At 50.6% G+C, this 10,481-nt stretch overlaps 2 long non-coding RNA genes across 3 annotated transcripts in view; one reads left to right on the top strand and one right to left on the bottom strand.

The window, feature by feature from the left end:
• Positions 1 to 2,029: 2,029 nt before the first annotated feature.
• The window catches only part of LOC121662081, a 9,819-nt gene continuing 1,367 nt past the window's right edge, over positions 2,030 to 10,481 (bottom strand). Inside the window, exons 1-3 of one of the 2 annotated variants that reach the window (XR_006015166.1) lie at positions 4,034 to 5,260; positions 3,109 to 3,211; positions 2,030 to 2,909 (exon numbers count right to left, since the gene is read on the bottom strand). This is a non-coding gene — a long non-coding RNA (uncharacterized LOC121662081). Of the gene's footprint in view, positions 2,910 to 3,108; positions 3,212 to 4,033; positions 5,261 to 10,481 lie in introns of those variants that run through there. The other variant, XR_006015165.1, reaches the window with a different exon arrangement.
• On the top strand, positions 5,838 to 7,148 carry LOC121662086. Its single transcript, XR_006015174.1, has 2 exons — positions 5,838 to 6,699; positions 6,799 to 7,148. It is a non-coding gene; the product is annotated as an uncharacterized LOC121662086 (long non-coding RNA).

Raw genomic sequence — 10,481 nt, 5'->3', positions numbered from 1 at the left:
GCCGCCAGCCCCGGACGCGGCGCTGAGTCGCTGCTCCCGAGCTCTGCGTGGGGCCGGCGAGCCCGGCTTCGGGCTGTGCCTGAGGCAGGACTCGGAGCCCAGAGACACAGACTCGCCCTGGCCCGAAGAGCCCGCTTTGAGCATCAAAACACGGCACTTGGGCTTTAATTCAGGGCCAGCGAAACGCAGCACTTCCGTTTCTCTTTGTGAGCCCAAACACACAGGCCTCGCTCTCTTCCTCAAGCCCTGAAAACAGGATTTAGTCACTGTTTCTGAGTCCCAACTCTGGCCATAGGAGCCTGCGCTCAAGACTCTGTAGATCGAGAAATGCTGCTAGCAAGGATTTTTTTGCTATTTTCTGAGACTTTTCTCTCTCACAGAAGAGGTAGCAGAATTATGTAAACAACCAAGCCACCTGCAACCTTGAAAAGTCTTCTTTATGGTACAGTAGAAAAATATTTTGACAATGGATGTTTTAGGATTTTAGCCAATCACCCCCAAGGGGAGGCTGATCCTTTGTCCAATTAGACTGTGAAGAAAGAAGTCTATAAAAGAGTTTGTAAAATAATTAATCAATCTTGCTGCACAATTCCTGCCTGCTGGATCTTCTCTCCTCCTCCTCCTCCCTACGGCTGCGGGACACAGTGATATACCCTAGGGCCTCGGCCTGCGGTAATAGGACTCCACAATGCAGGATTCAGTCTCTGCTTTTAAGCTCTGCGCCTGCTTTTGAGCCCCCGAAACGCAGCACTGGGTCTCTTTTTGCGAGCCCAAAACCGCTCCTGTCCCTCGGGTTCGGAGCCCCCAGAAGTGCCCGGGGCCATGGCTGGACCCCAGCTGGGCACCAGCAGCCGCTCCCTCACCCCCCGTGGGATGGGGAAGAGACCAGAGACAAAATTCCAGCTCAGAACAGTTTAAGAATGGAAACCAAATACAATCATTTGAGATTAATGACAACACATAGTGAGAGCAACAAGAGCAGTGGTAACACTAATGAACAGGAGAGGGAGAAAAACTCCTCCACACCCGCCCTGTTACGATCCGGTTTAAACCCAGAAAAGCAAAGCAAGCTAAGTCTCTGTGCATAAACCAGAAAGAACTTAGAAGGTTCAAAATATCCCCAGAAACGAGATTAAAACCAAACGAGGCTAGATGTTGTTGCCAAAAAAATGGATGTATTTTATTTAATAGTAGAGAGGCAAAGAGAAGGGAAGAGAGAGAAAGAAATAGAAAACAGAAGGGTGCGTGGGGGAACAGGGAGAGGGGTTGGATGGAAGCCCATCACCCATCTGAGGGTGCCAACGACGTCTCGTTGCTCCCCTCCATCCGGTCTGCCGGTGGTGAGGGTCCCCCGTGGGCGCCGTGGCCACGCCGCCACATGCTGCCACAGCCGAAGGGTGCAGAATTCCGTGGGTTAATGCACACTTTGGGCCAGGCGGGAACGCCCACGTGCCTCTCTTGCAGGGGCCGGCTTGACACTGTCCCTTGCAACACTGAGGGTCTGTGGCATCATCTCTGGTGCTCTGCTGCAGGGTCTGGGGGCCCCTGTGCTGGGCCATGTCACCCCTTCTGCTGTGGATGAGCTTCCTCCCCCCGGTGAGGACCCCGCAGCTGGGCTCTGCACAGTGGAGGATGGGCAGTCACTGCGTCTGTGACCACCGGCTTTTCCAAGGTACCCAAAGCCTCTCCTCCCTCCAGCCCTTGGTGCGAGCCCGGGCAGCTGATAGCCCTGGGGCCGTGCTCCTCATCTTGGAGGTGTTAAGCCTGAGCTCCATGAATATCCCCAGCCCTGAGTTGTTACTTGATCTTATCTTCATCAGCGAGCAGTGTCAGGCCTCAGGGCCCCATTCAGGGTGTGGGAGTCTTCTGCAGCTTTTGTAATACAGTTTTAAAAGTCTTTCAAGAAAATGTTTAAGTCATAAAACATAGTATTTCAGTCTTTGAAACCCCTCCCTTTAACGTTATAAATCCAAAATCTAATCCAGAGCACCAGAATCTCCCACTGTGGGGGATTTCCATATTCCTGTTGCTTTCTCTGTGTTCTGTCCTGGGGATTTGTGGACTGAGGGAGGCACTGGCTGCTCCTCTGGCCAAGGGGAAGGCTCCCGTGCTATTCCCATGAAGAGAACACCTGGAATTACTGTCCTGGGAGCCCAGTCCGGTCTTTCTAGTGACTGGGGGGCACCCAGAGGGTCTTTACATGAAATGAAAATGAGACCCCGGCCCAATGCACTGACAGCAGGATTGGACACTCCTGGCCAAGGTGACCAGTCTGTGGGAGTCGGACCGGTGACGATCCAGGGGGGATCTTAAGTTGGATACTTGCAGATTTCATCGTGCAGAAGCTCCAATTCTTTTTGGCACCTCTTGTTTAAATGTCTCCCCACTGGAAGAGGTCAATTAATCTTTGTAATGACCTGACTGCCAGAGGCAGGGAAAAACAATCAGCGTTCCCTGAACGCCTCCATCACTTCCATGTCCACCTGCAAGGAGTGGCCGATGGGCAGGAGCCTGCCCAGAACAGGCTCAGAGATGGGGCTTTCAACACAAAGCATTCCATCATTCCATGATCTCTGCCTATATTAATGTTGCACTGTTCCCTCTCAAATTTAAATTCCCAAATTTAGATGATTTATTCAAGGAATCATTTTAAAATTATTCAGGAATAAAAAGGGAAGCATCAAACATATAAGAATCATTCCTACACCCACCAAACCATTCTTAACTGGAAGCCTATTCCCTCATCTCTGTCTTTGTTTTGCTTTCCTGGAAAACCTTGTGATCCCAGAGTCTCTCAGAGCAATGTACTGGCATTACTGGAAGGTTTGCTCTGTCAGAGAGCCTGGGGGGGTTACAGCACTTGTTCCTCTGCATCTTTATCCTTTCATCAGCTTTCCCCTGGAACAGTGCTGTGGGAGAAGCTTGGAATTACCAGAAATGGATCAGGTTCACATTTCTTCCCCACCATTTTTCAACTGTTTTGAAATTCCTGGAATTACCCTCAAATGTGCCCAGGAACACTGCTGTGAAAGGATCAATGAGAAGAACAGCCTGAAAGGAGAAAACCACCTCCAGCAGCAGCCAGAATGATCCCATTTCTGTTCTTACCTGGTCCTGCCAGAGCTCCCAACAGCCATTCCCATTCCGAAACAAGAGCTATGGAAGACATTCCTGCTGTCCGTGAGGGTGTGGCAGTTCTGGATGTTCTTCGCTGTGGAATCAGACAACAAACAGAGTGTAAATGATCTTGGTGTGGTCCCTTCCAAGCCAAACCACCCCATGATTCCATGCGTGGATCAGCACCTGTCCCAACTCCATTCCAGAAACCTCCTCCCATTAACCCAGAACTTTCCTTTTTCTGCTCAACATCAGGGATTTGCTGCCGAGTGCCCCGGGCAGGGGACGCCTCAGCCTTCCCTGGGACCGCAGCATTCCCTGGGACCGCAGCATTCCCTGCGCTGCCTCAGCACTCCCTGCGCTGCTGTTCCACGCCGATCCCGTGGTCCAGCGCCTGTGCGGGCTGCAGTGCCGGGCTCTCCCCACAAGGCGGCAGCACCGGGAGCGAGCAGCCCCGGCCGGTCCCGCTGGCTCGGGGCAGCTGCGCCTTGAACCCGCCCTGAGCCGGCGGGGCCGTGAACACAGCGGGCACAAACCCCACCGGTGCCCTTTATTTCACCCTCAGAGGCACAGGATCGCAGCATTTCCTGGGCTGGAAGGGACCCGCAGGGAGCATCGAGTCCAAATCCTGGCCCTGCACCCCAAGAATCCCACCCTGTGCCCGAGAGCCTTGTCCAGACCCAAACTCTGCCCCCAAGACCCTGAAAACACAGCGGGGCTGGGAGAAGGATGACCATGGAGGATTTCTTAGATAGATCTCCTTGTACGATCGTTATATAATATTATTAGATAGTCCAGGAACCCATCCCTGTGCCTGGACACCCATCCCTGGGCCGAGACACCCATCCCTGGGCCGGAATACCGATCCCCCGCGGCCCCCACCGTCCGCTCGGGGTTGTCCCCGTTCCCCGCTCACCTCCGAGCCCGGAGCACCCGCGCCGGTGCCCCCGGCCCGGCCGCGCTGCTCCCCGGGCTCTCCGCCATTGCCGCTGCTGGCGAAGAAGGGCGGAAGTCACCGGGACCGCACCAATGTGGCGATTGCGTCAGTGGCTATTCGACCTTCTCAAGATGGCGGCCGGAAGGACCCCTCCCCCCCCGCTCCGTCTATTCGACTGCCTGAATGCTCCCGCCTGCCCCAGGCGCCGCTGACCCCACAGTCGGTGTCCGCATAGCAGGAAACGCCTCAGAAAATTGCGTGCAAGCGCTGGGCTGGCATCGGCGTCGCGTTCAGGCAGCCGAATAGACGCAGCTTGGGGGTTGGGGGGGCGGGGGCTCCCTGCCGCCATATTGAGAAGGTCGGAAAACAGCGCAAACGACCGCCATCTTTAGTGTGGCAGTGACGTAAATTCCGCCCTCCGGCGCCATCTTGGGTGCTGGCAGAAGCCACTTCCGGTCGAGCCGCCATCTTTAGTGTGGCGATGATGTAACTTCTGCCCCTCGTCGCCATCTTGGGTGCTGGCAGAAGACACTTCCGGTCGAGCCGCCATCTTTAATGTTGTACACTTAAGGCCCCCGCCCCTCACACGGGCTCCTGTTCATTCGGCTGCCTGAATCCGGCCCGGACTCCGACGCCGGCCCCGCGCTTTCCGCGCGATTTCCCGCGGTGCTTCCCGGCGCGAGGACACGACTGGTGGGGTCAGCGGCGCCGGAGGCGGGCGACTGCTCCGCAACCGGTGGCAGGCATCGGCAGGGACACCTCTCAAAGGGGCCTAGTGCGTCTGCCATCTTGAGTGTGGCGGAAGTGTAAACCACCTTCTGCAAGGTCCTGGCAGGTTCTAATAAAAACATCACTTAACGCCGTCCCGAGAGCGTGGAACTGCGCTTTCCTTTCCGAGCCGCCCCCTTGAGAGCGACACGCGGGCGGCTCGATTCCGACCGCGCCCGCCCGGTGCTCCCCGCCCGGGTCGCGCTGCGACCGCGCCTCTGCTGCCCGGCAAAACCGGCCCCGCCGGGCCGCCCCCCGCCCTGTCATTCCTCGCGGTCGCCGCCCCGCACGGCGCCCACTCCTCTTCACCGCTCTGGCCCCGCTCACGCACGGCCGTGTCCCTCGGCGCTCCGAACCGCCCTTCGCCCCTCCCCTCCGCTGACAGACCCAGCCCCGCTCGCTCCCGCTCCTTGCCCTTGCCAAGCTCGGCAGCCACCGAGGCCGCCGCCCTCTCGCCTCAGCCGCCACCAGGCGGCAGCAGCGCCGCCCAGCTCAGCCCGGGGCAGGGACAGCAGAGGGAAAAGCCGGCTCTGGGCGCTCTGCAGCTCCTGCAGCCCGAGCGTCTCGGCTCCTGGGGCCAGGCACTTGCTTCCTTCCTTCCTACAGAAAAATGCCGGCTCGTTATTCTCAAAACTTGCTGATCTCTATTCCCAGCTTCTTATATTCCTGTATGCGACAGAGTAGAGAGAGAGGGCTGGCGCATTTCAAAATGAATTTACATCTAAATCAGTAGCATTTGCCTATAGATGTAAGAATGAAGAACTTAACAGGTTTTAGTATTCTGCACACGTCCCTTGCTGGGAGGAATGGTAAAAAGTTAAAAACAAATGAAATTTAAAAAGTAGAAAGTTAGAAACAAAGTTACAATGGCAGAAATTTATAAACAAACAAAGAGGTAAAATACAAGAAACAAACAAATTTCTAAAGGTAGAAAGTTAAAAACAAACAAAGTTAAAAAAAAATAGAAACAAACAAAATTAGAAAGGTAGAAATTTAGAAACAAAGTCACAAAGGCAGAAGGTGTTGAGCCTTTGACAGGGTACCCTTCCTTCTCAGACCAGGGTGAAAGAGCAGAGGAGGCTGCTGTTCTGCTGAGTTCTTTATTTCACAGTCTCACAGCTGTCTTGAAGGCAGAGTTTGAATGGGGTTACATGATAAAGCCAAGCAGCAGCAGCAGGCAAAACCAGCTTCTTCTATATGCTCCATAGACTATATTTTTTCTTACAGAAGTGTGGATTCTATTTGTTAATTGACCAGTAAGATTAACACACCATTCTAGTTTTCTTTTTCTTAACCCATCCTGGTCTAATTCTAACAGTCGTAAGCCTCACACAAGTGTTACATCTGTATTACACAGATTTGCACATACAGTTTCAATCAGCCCTTACTGTTTATGTGAACACTCCATCTAAAACATGTGAACAGTCTAATTCGATCGAGATTTTGTCTAAAGTAAAGAATTCTGTGAAAAGGTAACACTGCTGCAGCAAGAGCTGTGTTTAAGATCTCTGCTACAGCTTTTTCATGTTTAAGGCACTTAGCATCTATTTCTACTAAAAGTTAAAAATCTGTATTTCTATTTCGTTTTGGTGTGGCTTCATGGATGTCAGCTTGTCCAAAGGTTTTAATTCAAACCTAATGCTTTGGCTTCCCTCTGGGCCTGAGTGAACTTCTCTAACAAGAAGGTTAGAAACAAAGTTAGAAAGGTAAAAGTTAGAAAGTAAAAAACAAATTTAGAAAGGCACAAAGTTAGAAATGTAGAGTGTTAGAAACAAAGTTAGAAAGGTAAAAATGGGGAGAAAAACAAAGGTATAAAGTTTCAACATTACAAACAAAGGCAGAAAGGGACAAATCTAGAAAGTTAGAAACAAACAAAGGTAGAAAGCTAGAAAGGTAGCAACAAAAATGGTAGGAATGTAGAAAGGTAGAAACAAGCAAAAGTAGAAATGTAGAAAGTCAGAAAAGTAGAAACAAAGATAGAAAGTCAGAGATGTAGAAAGTTAGAAACTACCAAAGGTAAAAATGAACAAAGGTAAAAAGAAACAAAACTTCGAAAGGTGGTACAAAGTCATAAAAGTAGAAACAAAAAAGGTAGAAAGGCAGAAGGTCAGAATGGTAGAAATGAACAAATGTAGAAAGGTAGAAAGGTAGAAATGTAGAAATGAACAAAGGTAGAAATGTAGAAAGTTAGAAATGAAGAAAGATGGAAAGATAGAAAGTTCAAATGGTAGAAACAAACATGTCAAGTCAGAAATTGAGAAAGGTAGAAAGCAACAAAGGTAGAAAAACAGAAAGGTAGAGAGTCAGAACCAAACAAAGGTAGAAAGTTAAAAAGGCAGAAATGAACAAAGGGAGGAAGTTGGAGAGGCAGAAAGTGCAGAGGCTGGCAGCAGCCATTCCAGCCTTACCGAGAGCCCTGAGTGGGAGAGCAACTTGTTCCATTGATCTTCACTTTGCTAAGCGCCTTCTGCTCTCTCGGGAAAGATGCAGAGCAGGCAAATGGCTACAGGTAGAAGCACCAGGTGTGACTGTTCTTCCTTCACCTCCCAGAAAGCTGGGGGGTTTCATGTTTGAGTCAGTGGCCTAGAAGGGGCAGAAAGTCTGCCCTGACAAGTGTGTGGGCATGGATCTGTTTTGTCTTTCCCTGTGCCCATTGCCAAAACTCTCTTAAAACTTTCCCAAAGTAGAAACACAGAAATACTGGGGCTTGTGTAATAAAGAGACATCCTGCCTGAAGAAACAGTGGTCTGTTTTTTTCCAAGCTGCTACAGAAACAAACAAAGGTAGAAAGGTAAAAATGAACAAAGGAAGGAAGGTGAAAAAGGCAGTTCAAAATCTGTTTATGGCCCCATGAAAAAGAAAGTTGCTTTGAGCTGAAAACCTAAGGAGGCTTTAGGCCCCTCCCTGCAGGCACAAATTCCCTCTCTCTGCTTCTTCTTTTTCTGGGGCTGCATTTTGGAGCAGCCCAAGCTCAGGGACCAATCAGGGAATAAAGAGGATTTTTTCCCTTCACCTCTGCTTCCCCAATCTCCTGTGGCCAGGGACATTTAACAGCCCCCATTTAAAGAGCTCTGACCTGCAGACAGCAGGAAAAAGCTGCTTTTTCCTCTGCTGATCCTCAGATGTGTTTTCGGTCCCTGCTAGGCGGCTCCCTAATTCCAGCCCTGTAACAAAAGGTCCATTTTAAACCCAATATTCCTATTTCAGGCAGAGCTGGGGGGATTTTTGCTGAGTTTGAAGTTCCTGGAAGCCTTTGGCACTTTGCTTTCAGTGATCCTGGATCCAGCCCAGCAAGAGCTGCCCCAGATCTGGGGCAAGGTGGAAAGAAGGGAGCAGATTAAGATCCTAATCTTGATTCCATCACGGATTTTTTCATCACCAGTCCTGGTGAATCACTTTCACTTTTATTATTCTTCCTGTCCCATTCTCCATCTGGGAGATAAGATCATCTTCCCTGGGCTTTTTTTTTTAATTTAAGGTAGATTGCACTGACACCTTCTGAGGGAGGATGGATTGACAGCTGAATGGATTTTAGTAGAGGAAACAGCTTTAAAAAGCCAGAAAAAATCTGTTTATGGCCCCATGAAAAAGAAAGTTGCCTTGAGCTGAAAACCTAAGGAGGCTTTAGGCTCTGTACAGTCCTGAATTAATGAGAGTTTCTGTTCTATTCCTAATTTTTAAAGCTTTTGCTTTTAAAGACAAAGTCCATATTAATGTTTTGTTCCAGCCATTACCTGGCCTCGAAATCTGGGACCTCAGCCGTGCTGTTCCCTAATCCCAGGGATTACCCAGCCCTTCTTTCCCTTGCATCCTAAATACCACACAAAAAAAGGGCTGAAGGGCTCATTTCAATTTTCTCTACAGTGGTTTTATCTCAAAACTTCCTCTAGTGTTTCTCCGTTTCTCTTTGAATCCGGGGGCAAGGGGAGCAGCTCCTTTGGAGCTGTGATTTTCCCAGATTTCCCAGGCTTTACGGGAAGGGGAGGAACCCAAGGTCGTTTCCCTCAGTCAGGAATTTTGCTGTGGGAATTCAGCTGCTCTCCAGGCAGTTCTTCTGTCAAACCATTAATCAGCTCGGAAAAGTTGATTAATCCACGTAGGGGCTGTGGAGAGAAGGGTACAAAGGAACTTTTCCATGATTTTGGGGCTTGAAGAGGGAGTGAATTTCCCTCGAAGCTGGGAAGGGCCTGAGGATGATAAAGCAAAGGAGCAGCTTCATCTCTCCCTGGCAGAGAGCTCTGGGCTCCATTATGGATACAAATCAATCCCAGCAGGATTTCAAAGGGTTTCTTTAGGATGTCAGGTCCCTCTTTATCAGATCCCTGCTGGGATTCAGGGCCTGCCTGCTCACGGGGTGCTTTGATAAGGGCTGGATTTAAATCCCAGATCTGAGAGCAGACATGAAAGTTCCCTGGGTTTCTAAGGGTTGAAAAGCTCGAGCTGGATTCGCTGCAGAGCTGAAAAGTCAGGATAAGAGAGAGCAAGGAGTGGCCAGCAGGCTCAGGCTCCTGATCACGCCCCTGGGACCCATGGGATCCATAGGATCCGTGGCCTCTGGCACGCTGCTCCAGCACCCTGCAGGGTGACTGACAGCCGGGCAGGGGAAGGAGCCACCAGCAGCTCTGCGATGTGCACCATCATTCACCTTGCACGTGGCCTAAACAGCCACCAAGCACTGATGGACTGACTGAGCCGAAAATATCGGAGAGATCTCAGTTTGCACTCCAAATTCCCTGCAGCCTGTTCCCTTCCTGATCCATCCCTTGAAGCAGCAAGAGTGGAATTCCTCCCGTGGTTGCTCTTTCCCTCCTGTTTTCCACGCAACAAGAAAAAGCAGCCACGTGAACAGGAGTAAAAGCCCCAAACCCACATAAAAGCACATTCTCAGCATCACTAATCCCTACCAAATTGCCAGGAACCTTCCAAAACTACATCCAAGCTTGGAAACAGGGAGCCAGTTGTTTGTTTAAGCAGCTATTGATCCAGTCTCTTCCAGCTAATTAAACTATTCACTATTTAAACTCATTAAACTGCTCATCCTGCTCCTGGCAGCCAGAGGCAAAGAAGAAATCGTGTCTAGATTAAATGGTGATGGTGAATGTGCCCATGCCAGTCCTTGGAGAGGTTGCAATTGCATCCCTGTTCCTCTGCTCTCTTTTCCTTCCTTTTTCCTGCAGTGATTCCCACCCGGATTCCTCAGCTCCAGCTCTCTGAGCAGCCTCACGGGGAGCATTTCATCCCCTTGGAGCCAACTCCATTTGTTGCATCCTTCATGCCTCAACCACCCCTAAAAGCAGGGAAGTGCTGATGGGCAGTGCAGCTGCTTCCACTCGGGAATGTTTCCAGTGGAACAGGGAGGGAATTCTGAGAAGCTTCCACCCACTGCACGTTATTGCTGGATAAAAGGTGAGGCAGCAAAGGATCAACAAAGGGAGATTTCAGCAAGACAAAGTCCAGACAGAGAGGCTGCAAGTGTTGCTGGGGCTGCTAAGCTGGGAAAACTGCAAGGTCAGGCTGTGGGAACATGGATTATACTGAGGTCTGGAACCGGTGTTGGGAAGAGAGGGAGAAGGAGAAGGAGGAGAAGGAGAAGGAGAAGGAGGAGGAGGAGGAGGAGAAGGAGAAGGAGAAGGAGAAGGAGAAGGAGAAGGAGAAGGAG

Source organism: Corvus kubaryi, unplaced genomic scaffold (assembly GCF_017639235.1).
Source record: "Corvus kubaryi isolate FWS band 111438036 unplaced genomic scaffold, C.kubaryi_AGA036_p1.0 37225, whole genome shotgun sequence".
Taxonomy (NCBI): domain Eukaryota; kingdom Metazoa; phylum Chordata; class Aves; order Passeriformes; family Corvidae; genus Corvus; species Corvus kubaryi.
This window is presented reverse-complemented; position numbering and strand designations above follow the sequence as displayed.